The sequence below is a fragment of the Myotis davidii genome, unplaced genomic scaffold, assembly GCF_000327345.1.
Source record: "Myotis davidii unplaced genomic scaffold, ASM32734v1 scaffold655, whole genome shotgun sequence".
Lineage (NCBI taxonomy): Eukaryota > Metazoa > Chordata > Mammalia > Chiroptera > Vespertilionidae > Myotis > Myotis davidii.
In genome coordinates, this window is record NW_006287547.1 from 1,676,696 (window position 1) to 1,695,269 (window position 18,574).

The window sequence follows — 18,574 nt, forward strand, 5'->3', positions numbered from 1 at the left end:
TGTCAAAATAGAATCACACCCATGGAAAGTGGTCAGCAAACTCTTCATGCAGCTGATTAGCTAGAGGTCCAAATGTATTCCAGATACATGTAAAGAAATGAAATTGGACCACTTCTTACACTATATACAAAAATAAACTAAAAAATAGATTAAAGACTTAAATGTAAGACCTGAAACCATGAAATTTCTAGAAGAAAACATAGGCAGGAACTTTTTGACATCAGTCTCACAAATATCTTTTTGGACATGTCTCCTTGGGCAAGGGCAACAAAAGCAAAAACAAACAAATGGGACTACACCAAACTAAAAAGTTTTTGCACAGTGGAGGAAACCATCAAGAAAACATAAAGACAGCCTGCTGAATGGGAGAAAATATTTGCAAATGATACATCTGATGAGAGGTTAATATCCAAAATACATAAGGAACTCATATAGCATAACACCAAAAATAAATAAATAATGCAATTAAAAAATGGGCAGAGGACCTGCATAGACATTCCCCCAGAGAGAACATACATATGGCCAACAGACATAGAAAGCAGATGCTCAATGTCACTAATCCTCAGGGAAAGGCAAACCAAAACCACCATGATACCACCTCACATCTGTCAGAATAGCTATCACCACAAAGACAACCAATAAGTGCTAGTGAGGATGTAGAGAAAGGGAACCCTTGTGCATTGTGGGTGGTATTGTAAATCAGTGCATCCACTATGGAAAACTGTATGGAGATTCCTCCAAAAATTAAAAATAGAGCTGCCATACAACACAGCAAGTCCACTTCTGGGTACCTATCTGAAGAAAACAAAAACACTAATTTGAAAAGATATATGCATGCCTATGTTCATTGCAGCAATATTTACAATAGCTAAAATATAGAAGCAACCTACATGTCCATCAATAGATGAATGGGTAAAGAAACTGTGGCATATAGGCATATACAGTATATATAATAATATATATGAATATTACTCAGCAATAAAAAAGAATAAAATCAATAAAATCTTGCCATTTGAGACAACATGAATTGACCTACAGGGCATTATGCTAAGTGAAATAAGTCAAAGACAAATACCATATGATTTCACTTATATGTAGAATCTGAAAAAACAAGCAAAACAGAAACAGACCTATAGATACAGAGAACAAGCAGATGGGTGCCAAAGGAAAGTGGCTGGGGGCATGGGTGGAAATAAAATAAAATTTAAATAGTCATGTGTTCTATGAAATGCATTCTAAGCGACACTGTGTGTGTATATATGTGTGTATTTTCTTATTCATTCATTCACTCACTCATTTATCTAAGAAGAATTCCTTTTAGTTTGCTTTTAAGCAGGCTAGTCACTATTCTCAGTTTAGGTTTTAGAACTGGCCGAAGAATCAATCTTGACTCGTTGCTAGGAAACTCTGTCTTTGGAGCAGAAGTTAAGAATCAATTTCCCCACGCTTTAAAGAACATATATTTAAGTAAATGACTTCCTCAGAAATATTGATTCATTCCAAAAGCATGTCAGTAATATGGAAAACAAGAGGATTTTTATGTGGAAGCTGCATCTTGACAGCGAAGCAGACATGCACATGAGAAACACATATTTACGCATGAAATCCACATCTTGTTCACAGAGAAAATTGACTTTAATGTAGCAGGAGAACTATTTATGTAATGAACTCTCATGGGCGATTGCATAAATAATGATTCCTGAACCGTAGGAATGTTATTATGCGAAAAGTGCCTTTGTGAACTTTCCTAAGAATTTGGTTTTGTGATTACATCAAAGGCTGAATTTATATTAGCAAATGAAACTTTGTGAAGACATGAAGACATTTTCTAATGGAAGCATCATAATTAGAAGCACATTTTCTCAAAAGATGTGTTTGGAAAAGGCTTGGGCCTCCGCATGGCCCCAGTGTCTTGCCAAGGATTCTCTTGGTCAGCAACTGGTTTCACAAGCGTTCTCGTTCTCGGACCTAGCAAGCCCTGCTCCAGGGAGGGGTGCCAGCCAGCCTGGGAGATGTTTCTGCAAGAACTTTTGGCTGCCGCAACTGCCTAAAGCAAATGTTTGTTTGCTGCAGTATGTGAATCAAATGCTTTTGTGTGAAAACACTTGCTAGAGAAACAAATGTTTGTTTTGGTAATCGACATTTGGACTGTTGGAACATTACCACTTAAGATATTGGTTTGAAAAATATACATTTAATTTGGAAAGCACCAGTTAGGATCAAGTATGTGACACAGATCTAGGCTGTAAGGAAATGAGGTTGAAATTGGACCCAAATTTTTCACTTCCCCTTGTCAGATCTGAGTTGAAAAATGGTGCCTTGTTTTACATGTTGCTGTATGTTACTGAGCAACCGCATAAAAGAAAAAAGTGATTTACTTCCTTCTAGAAGTGTATGGCATAAATTATCTAAGATAGCAGCAAGAGTGTATTTATCTAGTATTAATATTTAAAGCCATTTTCTGATTGAATGTACCACATGTTCCATATTAATCTTTTAGACTTTGTACAAATTGATGTCTCCTAAATGGAAGATTTCTCCTTATGGGTCACTTTTGATTATCCACGCTAACTGGCAGGAGGAGAGGTACAGACACTCCCAAACAGCAGGTGATGCAGAAATCGGCTTTGCCTTCAGAGAACATTAAATTTTTTAGCAGCAGAAAGAAGCTAATTACATTTTAAGGGAGAGAGATGTTCAGAAAGAAGCTTGAGGGATCAGAGGGTTTCTTTCTTTCTTTCTTTTTAAAGAGAGTTTTTTTATTCTAAATATATCACACATGGTCACAAATAGTCCAGAAATAGAAAATCAAACTACAATATACTGAGGTTGAGGCTGAAGTGTTTAAATTAAATATTTTATTTCTTTCCTGTACATTTTAAAGCATATTTTTAGTTCTGATGAAAGCCAGACATGTATGTAAACGCATTTGATTTTTTTTTTTTTTTACCACTATGAGTTTTTCTCTTTTGAGAAAGCAAACTGTAGTATCCAGGTTCATCTGAAAATTTATGAGCTGAAACCTATAATCAAATCACTATGTAGCTAATAATAAAATAAAGTCATAGCCCCCATTTTTTTTTTCTGCTGGCCTTCGTCCTATTTGATCGTTAGCTGGAAAAAAAAGTCATATTTTGAAGTCAAAAAGGAAGCCAGTATCAGTTCAGAATAGCCAAATGGAAGGATTATTCATTAGAATGTTGAGAAATAGGACTGTGTTTTGAATCCACCCATGGCTGTTTCCAGTTGTAAATTTCATTCCACTGTTGAGAAAGATAAGTGATATAATTCATGTCTTTTTGAAGTACTTTGAGCTCCCCAGGACTTACTAATTCAAAGTATTACAGTAAATTCCCATTTATTCTGAATCCAAACTAACAGAAAGCTGAAATAATGAGAATTTTTTGTGCAATTTATAAAACGGTAATGTCCCTGGAGCATTAAAAGATTCTAAATTTTTTGAATAGTCACAGAAAGATTAAATTTTGTTCAGCATAATTTTGTGGTAAGAATGTTTGATAGAGTTCTAATTCTCTGAAGATAGTAATTAATCCATGTGTAGCCTATGGTAATTTCTCTTTTTAACTTCAATATAGAAATACTATCTTTGCATTTCCAGGAAACTTTGGCTTTGTATTTCTAGTCTAATCATACCCTAAAATGTACGGTACATTAGAAACTTTACAGTTTAATAACGGATCACATGTGTCCTACTTTATTAGCTATAAATGATTCATGTGGCTTCAAATTAGAAACACCCACTCAAGCTGGCTAAGGAAAAAGATATTATTTATTACTATGATACCGGGCTCTTTCATAGGACACCAATCTGTGCTTAGGCATAAACTGGATCTGAGAATTGAAGGTGTGTGGGAAACCCTGGGATTTTTTTTCTCTCTCTCACCTCTACTTCACTTTGTATATCTGCTTCATCCTCTTCTCAGTTTGCAAAGCGGTATCAGCTCTTATTCCCTCCATCACATGGAAAGTGGGCCCTACAGAGTAACGGACATCATGTCTATGGGATCCGGCATTGGAGAAACACAAATCCTCTTCTGGTCTCACTTGAGTTGTAAGAGGAGAATTAGACAGGCCTGCTGAAGTCAGGTATCCACTCCGTCTCTTCACCTCCAACCCTCCCATCAGTGTATCTAATGCACTGATGGGGAGGAGGGGACAGATATAGCCTAGGGAGGCACATATTCAAAGCCATGGCTAGAAGAAGGGGCACTTACTAGAGAGGTGGGTTCATTGTGAGCTGGAAGATCTACACCCACATTTCTCAGACATTTTGGCCTCAAAGTCACATTGTAGTCTTAAAATTTTTTGAGAACCTCAAAGAGTGTTTATGTGCATTGTAGCGATTAATATTTACCGTGTTAGAAATCAAAACTGAGAAATTTTAAAATATTTAATGTTTCATTCATTAAATAACAAACCCATTATATGTTAACATTGATAACATTTTTATTAAAAATAACTATATTTTCCAAAATAAAAAGAAATCAGCGAGAAAAGTAGCATTATTTTACATTTTTGGAAATCTCTGTAATGTCTCTCTGGCTTCATAACAAACAGCATAACAAACAGCCTAATTCTCATCCCTGCTTTTGCATTTAAACTGTTATGTTATTTTGGCTGAAGTATAAGTGAAGCTGGCCTCACACAGTTATGAAATTGGGAAATGGAGGAATATTTTAGTTGCCTTTTCATATATTCGTAGATATTTTTTGATAATATACCAAAACCTGACAAGAGATAGCTGCAGTCTAGAATCTGAAGTCAGAGCTATGAACATTTTGTTCTCTGTTACAAAGGTATTCATTGGCTTATTGCGCACTTTCACCCGTGTGGTCGTGCAATGGTCATTTGGAAAATGTTGGTTGGCTGAGTTATGCACATTGTCTAAACATCGATGCATTTCATTATACAATGTACATAAAGTCACATCTTCTAATATCACTACCAACCTCATCAGAAAAGTTACTAAGTATTGGGAAGCTGTCATGTTTATGGTGTTTTCCAAAATCTAATTTTTACTTGAAAGCTTAAATTTTAGCGTTGGCAACAAATACTGTCAACTACATGACTTGTAATGACAGGCTGACTTCATTCATTCTTGAGAAAGCGTCTGCCAAATAACCAAGTCTAAATAACCGTCATTTATCTAAGTAACCAGTTGTTCTTTTAAGTAAAAATGTTTAAATAAAACAACCACAAAAAACAAACCCAGAGGCTAGTTGAGCTCACAACTCAAGCAACCACAAGTGCTTTTCCTGGAGACAACCATCCTACTTTGATATGCAGTGCTTTTTATTTATTTATTTATTTTTTTTTACTATTGTACTTATTTATTTATTTATTAAATTTATTGGGGTGACATTAGTCAACATGATAATATAGGTTTCAGGTGTGGGTTTCTATGTTACAAGATCTGTATATTGCACCGTGTGCCCACCACCCAAAGTGCTTTATACATACTTCTTATTTCATCAGACAGAATATTAAAAACACATGTAATCAAGGGTCAATATTTAGTAAAATTAATAATTTTTAACTGACCCATCAGGACATTAAACAAAGCATGTTTTCCCTCTACATGACAGTTAAGAATACTATAGTGACTACTATTGTAGCCTCATGTTTCTGCTAAGATGACAGCAGTTATATCTATTATTCCTTTTGTACCATTAGTGAAAATGTCAACATAGTGAAGGCAAATTACCTTTTTAGTGTTATTGTGAAAACAGTTTTACTGCATCATATTGCTGAAAGGGCCTCAGAGATATCATACCCCCCTTCCCCACCACCACTGCCAGGGATCTGTGGACCACACTTAGATAACCACTGTTATACACCCACCTGCTAAACATGCATTCATAATAGCCAAAATCACTGAGCAAGCAAATTTTATTCTTTTGGTATAATTACCTCTTGGTAACAACAACAAAAAGTGTATATCCATATTCCATAGCAAAAATATCACATTTTAAAAATGATAAAAGTACAACTTTTCAGTAATCAGTCCTGGGGAGAATTTTAAAACTCAGACTGGCAAAGTTAGTAAAGAATGTCCAGTGGAAGAATATTCAAAACAATGAGTGCTGTGGTTTCTGTTAGATGGGTTACTTTGCAGGAACTGAGAGGGCCACGTGCAGAGCCATGTGGTATGCAATTTTCCAAATCACATAACATTAAACATGCAAGGAAAGACTTACTGCTTAAGCTACCCCAAAAGGTTGGTGAGTTAAAATAATAGCAATAAAAATTATAACACAAAACTAAATTTCAAAGGAGGCAGTTACCACGTGCAGTATTGATTTGAGATCACCACTGTGAATTTACTAAGACTCAGAGATTCGAGGCTAAAGGAAAAGTGATTTAACCCGGCTCGACAATTTTCTGGCTGTGTAACCTTAAGCCGGTGTCGCTGAACCTCTTGGGCCTGTTTTCTCATGTGTAAAATGAAAGCAATAGTCCATGCCCCAGTGTTTTTGTTGTAGTACCTGAGCTAATGTATTTAAAGTGCTGAACAGTACCTGGCACACGGTAGATATTAAAAAGTGTTATTTGTACAAAAATTTTAAGAGGTAGGCAGCAGTGAGATAGCAGAGAAACCCCATTGCTTATCTAACAAGATAGTATTTACTATACACTCTAAAAGAACCATTAAAAGAACAAGAGTTATCGCTAATAAGCCAACAAAGGTAATAAAATGTAATAATAATACTCGGTTTATCTAAAATAAGGCAAAAAAAGGAAGAGGGGACAATCAACTGATAATGGAATAAATAGAAAACAAATAGCAAGACAATAGTCTTAAACTTTATCATATTGATAAACACATTAAATGTATATAATCTGAATAAACAGCTCAATTAAAAAGCAGAGATTGTCAGGTTAGATTAAAAAGCAAGACCTTAATTATATAATGCATACAAGAAACTTGCTTTAAATATAAAGACCAAATAGGGTTAATGTAAAATGATGTAAGAGGCTGAAAAGAGATGTACCAAGCTAACATTAATAAAAAGAAAGCTACAGTGACTATATTAATATCAGATGAAGCTGATTTCAGAGCAAAGATATGACAGGCAGTAAGAAGGTCATTTCACAAAGATAAAGGGATCGGTTCATCAGAAAGACATGAAAATTCTACTTTTAGGAAACTAATAACAGATTTTCAAAACACATGAGTAAACACTGATAAAACTGCAAGGAGAAATAAATAAATCCACAGTCACATTAGGGATTTCAATATCTCCCTCTCAAAAACTGATTAAACATGTAGATTAAAAATTGATACATATACAGAAGACTTGAACAGCACAACTAACCAACTGACCTTAATTGACATTTATAGAACAATCCACTCAATGACAGCAGAATAGACATTCTTTTCAAGTGAACACATGTGGAACACTTTTCAAGAGAGATGTTCTGAGCCATAAAACAAATCTCAACACATTTAAAAGAATTCAAGCCATACAAAGTATGTGCTCTGACACAGTGATATTGAATTAGAAATCAATACCAGAAAGATTTATAGAAAAATCTCCAAATATTTAGAGATTAAGTAACAGTCTCCTAAATAACTATGATCCAAGAAGGAATAAAAATGGAAATTTAAAAGTAGTTTGAGCTGAATGAAATGAAAACAGCAAATCAAAATTGGTGAATAGCTGCTGACACCACACTTAAAGGGGAATTTGTGCACTACATGCCTGTCACAGGAAAGAAGAGCAGTCTCAAAATAATGATGCCAGTTTCCACCTTAAGAAACTAGAATGTAGAATGCAGAAGGAAAATAATAGTGAATTTAGTGGAAATCAATGATCTTGAAAACAAAGAAGCAATAAAGAAAATCACTAAAATAAAAGCTAATTTTTTTGAGGTCAATAAAATTAATAAATATCAAGCCAGACTGATAGGAAAAACTAAGGAAGAAACAAATGATCAATATCAGGAATGAGAGAGGTGGTACCACCACAGAGTCGACAGACCTAAAAAAGATAATAAAGGAATATTACAAATAATATTTTGTCAAAAATTTAAAACCTAGGTGAAATTAATAAATTCTTTGAAAGATACGAACCAGGAAAACTCTCTCAAGAGGAAATAGAGCACCTGAATAGACCTATATCTATTAAAGGAAATAAATGTTTCCATGCTTCCATGTCTCTGGATCAATAGACTGAGGAATCACAGAGGCAAGGGGGAAGGGGGTTGGGAAGAGATTCAGCAAAGAACTTATATGCATATATGCATAACCCATGGAGACAGATAATAGCGCTGTAGGCCTGGGGTGGGGGTAAGTGCGGGATGGAGGGGGTTAAAGGGGGGAATAAATATTTAAAAAATTACAACAAATAAATAAGTATTTCAGAGAAACTGTTAAAAAAGAAAAACCCAGGCCCAGATGGCTTTATTGGTCAATTTATAAGAGAATTAAGGAAGATATAATACAAATTTTATGCAAGTTCTTCCAGAAAGCTTAAGAGGATGAAATACTTCCAACTCATTGTTTGAAGCCCCAAATTAATCTATAGATAAAATGTAATCCCACTCAGAATACCAATGGGAATTTTATAGAAATTGACAAGTTGATTCTAAAATTAATTTGGAAATACAAAGACTCTTAAATGGCCAAAACAAGTTTGAAAAGGAATAAAGTTGTAGGACTAACAACCTGTGTTCAAGGCTTATAAAGCTGGAGTAATCATGACAGTGTGGCATTGGTGTAAAGACAGAAAAATAGATCAATGGGACAAAATATACAAACTGACTTACTGATTCTCTACAATGTACAAAGGCAATTCAGTGAAGAGAGAGTAGTATTTCAATGAATGCTGCTGAAATAATTGGACATTCATATAGAAAAAAATAAATTTTGATTGATGTATCACACCATATACAAACATAAATTATAAAATGGATCACAGACCAAATGTAAAACCTAAAAACTAAAACTTTTAGAACAGAACATAGAAGAAAATTCAGTGACTCTGGGTTAGGCAAAGACTTAGATATGGCACCAAAAATATGATCCATGAAGTTAAAAAAAATTGATAATTGAACTGCATCAACATTAAAATCACTGTTCAGAGAATGAATAGACAAACCACAGACTGAGAGAAAATTCTTTCAATCTATATATCTGATGAAGAACTTGTACCCAAAATATAAAAAGAACTTTCAAAACATAATAAGAAAACAAACAATCCCATTTTTAAAGGAGCAAAAGATTTGAACAGACACATGACCAAAGAAGGTATACTGATGGCAAGTAAGCACATAATAAAATATTCAACAGCTTTCATTATTAGGAAAGTGGAAACTGAAACCTCAATAAGAGACTACTACTTATCCATTTAAGTGACTAAAATTAAAAAGAGTGTCACCACTATACATGTACAATGGAACTGAATAATTAAGTCAGTGCATGGTGGTGGTGGGAATTGGGTTTTTCACTATTCAAGATAATCAAGGGGAGGTGGCTAGACTGATGTATGCAGTCATGTTTTAAAGTTGGGAAATTAGTTTAAACTCATGTTTAGCTTAATATAAATACATGCTTACAAACAGAAATATTGATGGATATGAAAACATATATGTGTTAGTATATACACATCTCTTCTGGTTCTGTCAGCAGAGAGGGCTGGAAGCAAGGATGCCTCAGTAACAGTGCGCATAGTGATCTTGGTTTCTAACACCATTCTCCAGTAAAGGGAACCAGAGCTTTGTGGAGAAATGGCTGATTCTAGGATTTGGGCAGAAAATACATAGATGAGCCTGGAGAATTTTGTGGTCCCAGAAAGTAAGAAACTGCTAAAAAAAAAAAAAACTCAGGTGTGTCAAGGCACACAGGGACCAACTAATAGCTAACTGGCTGAGGTCGGGCTTGTCAGGTCTCACCATGGTCATGTTATTCTTTTTTCCCTCCTTTTCATACTGTACCCTTTGGAAGGCATTCACTATGTGTAGCCCTAGTTTAAGGAAAAAGGAGTTGACACTATATATATATATTCGCTATATCTTTTTATATGTGATATATATCTATAATAATAAAAGCATAATATGCTAATTAGACCAGACAACCTTCCTGATGAAGCTGGCGGGGGCCAAGCCCCTTGCACGAATTTCGTGCATCGGGCCTCTAGTATCATACATAAAAAGATATATGGGAATTCCTCTTCCCTGTTATTTATTTATTCAATCATTTTTATGGCTTCATGAATAGTTATTTTATACTTTGTGTTATAATCCAACACTACTTCATTTTGTTGCTCAAGTTGTTCCAGCGTTGGCTATTTGAAAGTACTTCTTTACTTTTCCGGTGCAACAAGATGTTCCAGACTCATCTTGTGCTGTCTCTATCCCAGAAATAGAATCAGCCATCTCTACAAGGAGTTTTGGTTCCTTTTAGTGGAGAGCAGTATTGAGACTCAAGGTCTGAGCACTAGATACACTTGTTGCTACTGGCATGTCATTATATCCAGGCCTTCTCAGTGGACAGAGCTAGGATATACAGGGACATGGTAATAGGCCTGTATTACTTTCATTACTAAAAATATTACATAAAATTTGTGTGGTTGGGGAAATCACCACAAATAAGTCTTAGGAGGAAAACCCACATTGGACCAGGGTATTGACAATATTCTTTCAAGCTCTGACACTGATTTCTACAACTGGGAATTAACGTTCATTCTTACCCTCACTTCCTCCTAAGGCTTCTGTGAAATTTGGAGTGTGTAAACAGCTTCTCTCATTCACTTGCCTCATCTTGAAAACAGTACCAAGTGCTCTCAACGCTTACCTACCTCACAGGAAACTTGAGGTTGGATGAGATAAGGTGTTCAAATACTTTGAGCTACCACAAAGACAGATGCTCATGTAGGCCGGATATTATGAGTCCTGGAATATCAAAAGATAGTGAAAAGCTGTCTCTGCCTTTTGATCACAGAGGAATTTTGATACTCTTGAACTATTACTCTTCACTGGTCTGCTGTCGAATGAGAGTTTCTCCCCCAACAATATTCATTTGAGCATTTTTTTCATGCCTTCTGTCAAACAAGCTTTCCCTAGCCTTTGATTTTTATCAAGATTTACTTGACTTTATTCTTCAAAGCATTTAATTCAAAGTTCTCTCTATCAGTGGGTGGATTAGTTGAGTAACTGAAATAACAGTGTTAAATGCCATAATAGTTTGTTATAATATTTCTCTTCACAGGAGATATGCTTACCAAAGTCATGTACTAATGAACAATGAAGTGACTGTCTAAATAGCAGACATCTTTGAAAGACAGTTCTTGGTAAATCTGAGTGGAAATAATACATGACAGCACTCTGAAACATTTATTCAATGCCTCCTAAGTACTCTTCTAAGGCCATTATTATGTGTTGGGTACAGTATTAGGTGCTAAGAATATGAAGAGAAAACACATGTCTTTTCCCTCATGAAGCTTATATTCTGCCAGACAAATGCCACATTGTATTTTAAATTTTGCACAACTGTTCTTCTAAAGAGGAATTTGGAGGCCACTGACTGTATCCATCCTGGGAGATCATGTAGTTGATTGCTATTATTTTGAAAAAAATTCACCTTTAGTTCCCCAAAGGTCGGGGAGAAAACTACAAAGTCACCACCAATCAGAATCACAAAGGGCAGGCAGGCAGTGGAAAAAGTTGCAAGTTTCAGGAAAGATGAGCTGCCTCAGTATTAAGAAGACCTTTCTGAGAACTTGAAGTTATAAGAAATCAGACGGAATGTTCTAAAAACAAACAACCTAAAAATAGAAAAAAAACACCCAAGCAAAAATTATCTCCAACAGAAGCTGGACATTCATGGCCCTCATGAATTGGGGAAGTGGCTTTGGCCTCTGGAAGGTGGTGGGAATAGAACGCCTTTGAGGTTCCTTCCTCGCCGAAGGACCATAAAGTAAATACAGCAATTGTGAAGTTAGATTTCCTTTAAAGAAAGATTTCTTGGCAACCAAATACACCCACGATGCTAATATTCTATTTATATTTTAAAATTACTTAACAATGATCTCAAGCCGGAGATGAGTAGAGAAAACAAACAGACCTTGTGCACTACTGAAGAGAGAATAAAAATATAGCTTTTATCAGATATTTGTCTTGACTAAAACTCATTAGAAAACTTCACTGGTGATATGTCTGTCAAATTTAATAGGTAAACTACGAATTGGTCCATAATCAGTCCGGCCTCCACCCCCTACACCTCCACCATCACCATTCCCAACTCCCTGGAAATCTTGCTAAAATCTTTCCCATTGCTTTTGCCTTCCTGCTCTAATTAATTTGCCACCCACATTTCTGATTTCAGAGCCAGCTTCAGACAACTCTTGTTTCATCTTATGATAACTTGCCACTCCTCTCATCTATAATTTATCATAAATAAGACCTCTTTGATTGGCAGCCTCTGAGTTGACTGGCACATAGGCACTGAGGCCCAAGGTAATGAGTATATAATTGCATCAGCTTCTCCGGAGGTGAATGAAAAAATGGCTCTGACAAAGACATTGTCTGTGTTTGTGGTGAGACATCAAAGGAGGAGTTCTTAATTTGGTCCCTTTAGGAAGAATCCAAGTAAATCTACCATCTGAATTCATGGTACAGTTACAAGTTACCACCAGCTCAACTTGCAGACACCTAACTTGGGTTGTCTCCTAAAGATGTTTCTTGTGCTTAAAACAATCTCAGGGGTTGGTGACAATAATGGCCTTCCTTAGTAGCTAACACTTATGGACACACTGTTTTCTTAGAACTTTACTGATAGCTTTATGTCTAGTCTCTTATTAAATCCTTGCAATGACCCTCTTAAGAAGGTCCTATTATTACCATTTTACAGGGTCTGGGACTCAGCAGAGTTAGTGAGGGTGACACCCATGGGAATGGAACCCACGGAGGTGTGATTGCAGGGATGGACGAAGACTGAAAGATGTGACTATAGGAGGGGGCTGGGCCATCACGGGTTTGCCTTTCTCTACTCCAAGCACTCCCCTGCCTTAGGGGATCACTTTCATCTATTCTTAACATATAAGCACTTATTTTCTACTTTTACATTAGGAAGATGTTTTATAATTCAGCTAAAGTGTCTACTTAATGCATTCAGATATTGCGAAGTTCCAAAAAAGCTCCTCTCTCTATATCTCTGTCGAGTTTTGCTAAAGGGCCAGTAAGTGAGCAATTTACTTGAAACAGGATGATGAGGGAGACGCCTCTCGATTTGAAGGGGGAAAACATGGAGAATTTGCAACAATGGGGCAGACAGAGCACAATGAATGTCTTTTCATGCTTTTTGTTTAACTGGAATGGGTGTTGGCACAATTGGAGGTGTGGCGATTAGCCTGTGAGGAGATGTGTGGTGTAAGGAGACATGTTCTTTGCTTGAGTCATGGTCCCAGGGATCAGTCAAGGGCTAATTAGTGGGGAGTTAAGCCTTTGGGAGACTCCAGACTGAAGATTTGGGTGCCTTATATAATTAAAAAATAATACCAATCCGTAAAATTAAATCCTACATGTACTGGAATTAATGTGTTTTCTTTTTTCTCATTGAAAAATATGGTCTCTCTTTCTAGTGCATGTGTGTGTATATGTGTGTGTACATGTGTTTGTTGTTGGACTGAGCTTTGTTTAGTTTTGTCAACCAAGTAATCCAGTACTGAGCAGTCAAAAGGTAAGGTTGTGGAATACCAATTAATTGCAAAAAGTAAAAAGAGTTAGCTAGCCCTGGCTAGTTTGGCTAAGTTGGTTGGAGCATCATCCCATACACTGAAAGGTTGAGGGTTCAATTCCCAGTCAGGGCACATACCCAGGTGGTGGGTTCAATCCCTGGTCAGGGTGCATATAGAAAGCAATCAATCATTTCTCTCCCCCACATCAATGTTTCTCTCCCTCTCCCTTACTCTCTCTCTCTAAAAAAATCAATTAAATAAAAGGATATAAAGATTTTTTTTTTTTAAAGACATTCCAAACTGAATGTCTAGCTGTACTTCACTAGGACTGAAACAATGTATTAGACCAGTGCCTTGCTAACTGTTCTGGGAAACCCCTACGGTCCTGAGAGAGAAGGTTGTGGGACCACTAGGGAGTGGATGACTGAGGAAGCAGGAAGGGGAGGCCAGGTGCTCCTCACTCCCGCCCCACTCCAGAGTACTTCCACTTTGATCTGTTTTTATGTATTCAAAGGCCTACGTAAGATTTTGTTTGGAAATGGGGTTCTGTTTCTGAAACAAAATGAAAGCTTAGTATTGTACAATTATCATTTCAATGCAGGTTACTGATCAGAAACTGACGCTGGAAATAAACCCCATGAATCAATCCAACAAATCTCTAATCTTCGTGAGAACAGAGGTGAGCCTTCATCCTATCTTCACGTGCCCAGGAAGCTAGCAGAGTCCTACCTACGATGGGGACTAAGTAATGTGTTGGCTAAATGCATGTTTTCCCCTCCAAACAGTACAAGTTATCGACTGCTTCTCAGGAAGTTCACGGCAGAAAATTAAACAACAGATTATTTTCACTGGTGTTGATAAGACTTCTGGTACATTTAGTTCAACACCCGTTTTTCTACTCCAAGCATTTTATTTTAGTAATTGATTTGGATTGAAATCAATCTACAGTGGAATCATATCTACAAATTTTTCTTGAATTTAATTTCTTGGAATGCTTTGCTGCGTGATATAGCAAAAGTGTTGAAGTATACCAGGCATGCTATTCTAATTTCCCAGAGAAACTTTGAGTGACGGATTTGGGGATTATGGCAGTTTTGCTCTCATAATTGACTGTTTAAGAAACACTTTGGGATTCACAAATTACAAGACCAAAAAAAAAAAAAAAATCTGAAAAAAAAAAGTACAGTTGAATTTCCCAGGGTGGAGCAGGAATCATGAACTAACTCCATTCAAAGCCTTGGGAGTGGATGCATGTAAATGAGGTTTGCTCTGGGCCCCTGAATGTTTCCTCCCTGCAATCTGTTCACCCTTCTGTGTCACTCATTCTTCACACCCTTTAGGCCTTTCCTTCCCTCTTGCTGACTGGAAAGAGAATTTGATAAACTCAGTCATGCCAAGATGTCCCAGGTGGAAGGAATTTAATGTGAACCTCTCCTTGCAAAAAGGCTGGCAGGTAAGAAAAATCAAGTCAGTGGTGTCACATTAGTGACCTAGATACATGTGAGAAGTTTTTTCACATTTAAAAAAATAAAATAAAGCCAGGGAAGCTTGATCCTCTCAGCACCTTTATGTTGACAAAACATGACTAAACAATTGGCCCCTGCCCTCCATGAACTTCCTGTGTAGCTGTGGCATTAATAGGCTACTTTTTTCCTTGTTCTAGAGACAATTTAATGATGAACATGCTCCCCAGTACTAATTATAACTACTCGTCCTTATTGCACTGAGACTAAGTCAAATGTGATCTGGATGTACTAAGCCCATAAGATTTCTCAGCTAGCAAATAAAAGGCAGACATTTTAGCCTGACATTCAAGGCCTCCCAGGATCTGACACCACCTGCCTATTCAATCTAGTTTCTCAACCAAATGCAGCTATACTATTTCAAGCCCTCGGCATGCCCTATATTTCCATGCTTTTAAAAGGTATCTATTGCAATGGAAACAAATTGCCCCCAACTTACTGGTTAAAACAATAAACATTTTCTTATTATCAGTTTCTGTGGGATAAGAATTTAGAAGACCCTTAGCTGGGTGAAATGGTAATTGTTATAATACTATCTGATGGGGTTAAAACATAAAACAGGTAAATTTGGAGCTGTTCTAGCTGAATTAGGAGAGAGCCAGAGGATCACTCAGTTGACATCACCGCCACTGGTTGCCACCTCTAAGGGCATTAACTCAGGACCCTGGAGATAAACACCAGCCATTCTAGTGGTTTTACTGATCAGGAAGTTGTACAGGTGAGTATCTTACCCAAGGTAACTTGGTTAGATAATGATAACCAGGACTAGAATCCATTTCCCTCAACTCATAAGCTTATGTTCACTGATGGTAGATACTGTTTTATAGATATATTTGTCAGGTATATGGGAGGCAAGGTCAAGCAGTAATTTATCTCAATATTTTGGAATATGGTTGATCTCACCAATTAGAATGTGAATTTCTCAAGAAAAAGTATCATTTTCAATTTTATAAACTCCAGTAATGCCTAACACAGGGATAATAAGTATTTGGACACATTTTTAATTATCTCTTAAATTCGTATGCATTCTAAGTCCAATATGCTCACATCAAGCAAAAAAAATGAAATGGGGCAGGGACTATGAGTTCTTTTAAATCTATAATAATAAAAGTGTAATATGCTAATTAGACCAGACGACCTTCTGGACAAAGCCAGGGCTGTGAGGGAAGCCTGGGTCTTGGGTGCCAGAGGGAAGCCAGTGCAGGCAGCAGGGGGAAGGAAGGCCTATTATAGCATGAATTCCGTGCATTGGGCCTCTAGTAAATATATATTTGCATGTGCATGCATAAGCATTTACACCATGGAATACTATTTGGCTGTAAAAAATAAGGGAGTCTTATCCTTTGCAATAGCATGGATGGACCTGGAGAGTATTATGCTAAACAAAATAAACCAGTTAGAAAAAGACAAGGACCAAATGATTTCACTTATATGTGGAGTCTAATAAATAAAATAAAATAAAAAAATAAACTCACAGAGACAGAAAACAGATTGACAGCTGTTAGAGGGGAGGTGTTTGGGGGGGGGGGTTAGGGGAAAAAGATGAAGGAATTTAGAAAAAACAAACTCAGATACAGAAAACAGTATGGTGATTACCAGAGAGAACGGGTGGGAGGCAGAGAAGAGGATAAAAGGGGAATAAATGGTGATAGAAGATTTGACTTGTGGTGGCAATACACTATACAGACGATGTATTATAGAGTTGTACACTTGGAACCTACAGACTTTTGCTAACCAATGTCACCCCAATAAATCCAATCTATACTAATAAAAGGGTAATATGCTAATTAGACTGGGCGTCTTCCAGACATCCTTCTGGACAAAGCCATGGTGGCAGGGGCTGAGGCAGAGGCGGTTAGGGGGCAACCAGGCCAGCAGGGGAGCAGTTAGGGGGTAACCAGGCCGGCAAGCAGAGGCAGTTAGGGGTGATGAGGCAGGCAGGCAGACGAGCAGTTAGTAGCCAGCGGTCCCAGATTGTGAGGGGGATGTTCGCCTGCCGGTCTAGGCCCTGTGGGATCGGGCCTAAACCAGTAGTTGGACATCCCCCTAGGGGTCCTGGATTATGAGAGGGTGTAGGCCAGGCTGAGGGACCACCCGCCCACACACACACTGCACTAATTTTGTGCACCGGGCCTCTAGTTAAAACATAAAAAGAGATGATCATATTTCTCAAAGCAAATGGATGCAATTTTAAACAATATCCAGCAAGATTTGGAATGATTTTGCCTCATTTTTTAATTATCAAGCATGCCAGATTGGTATTTTTCCTATATTCAGATAAATAGAAATGTTAGTTAATATTTCTGTAATAGTTCAACTTGCTAATTAAATATTACGGTACTTTGTTTATCTGAGCACACTGATTAGCAGGCCTCTCTTCTTAGAGAAAGATAAGTTTTTTCTAAAAATTAAGTTTTAAATATTTCTGGTTCCACTACAAGTTTAGAGATAAAATGTTGAAGTAATATAATTGAGCCAGGATTGTTCACTTCTCTCCCCCTCCCCTGAGGTGCTCCCGGGGAGTAAATTAAGTGCTCAAAGAAGTGCATTAAAATAAGGAGTCTCCTTGTGGCTAAGCGTGCCTGAGAATCTCATGTCCCTAATTTTTTATCAGAGTGACTTATGCCCTGGGGAAATTCTCCATCACGCAACTAAGGTTACAGCAATGGATTTTTAAAAGAGTACACTGTAAGAGGGATTACATACAAACATTTTATTAAATGTTAGTTATATCAACCAAAGCTATCAAATATTAATCTCATAATAATTAGCACCAGCTACTGGATATGTCTTTGTTTAATTAAACTGACTTGACAAAACTATTTACTTCTGTCAGACTAGCCAGGGCGGGTACCTATGAAAAGCAGCTAGAAAATATCTTCATTGCTTCCTTACCAGTGTTTGATATTTTAAATATATATCTACACTAATAAAAGAGAAACATGCAAATTAGTGTCACTCTGCTACCCTCCCCATTGGCTAATCAGGGCGATATGCAAATTAACTGCCAGCCAAGATGGCTGCTGGCAGCCAGGCAGCTTGAAGCGAACATGAGGCTTGCTTGCTTCAGTGACGGAGCAAGCCAACGTTCCCCGCCTGCCGCTGCCGGCCTCTGAGCTTGCAGTTTGAAACATTGTTACAAATATAGAAGCTAAACAAAACCCCAGAAACCTGCTTTCTGCCAGCAGGGATTTCAGAGCTGGAGTGGAAACAGTGTTTCGATTATAGAACCCAAACAAACCAGATACCTGCCTTCAGCACCCAGGAGGCCTTGCTTTTTTTAGACTGTAAAATCCTTGGTGTCAGCTATCAAAAAAAGTAGGAGTTACTCCCTCTAAATCCCATTTTTGTACC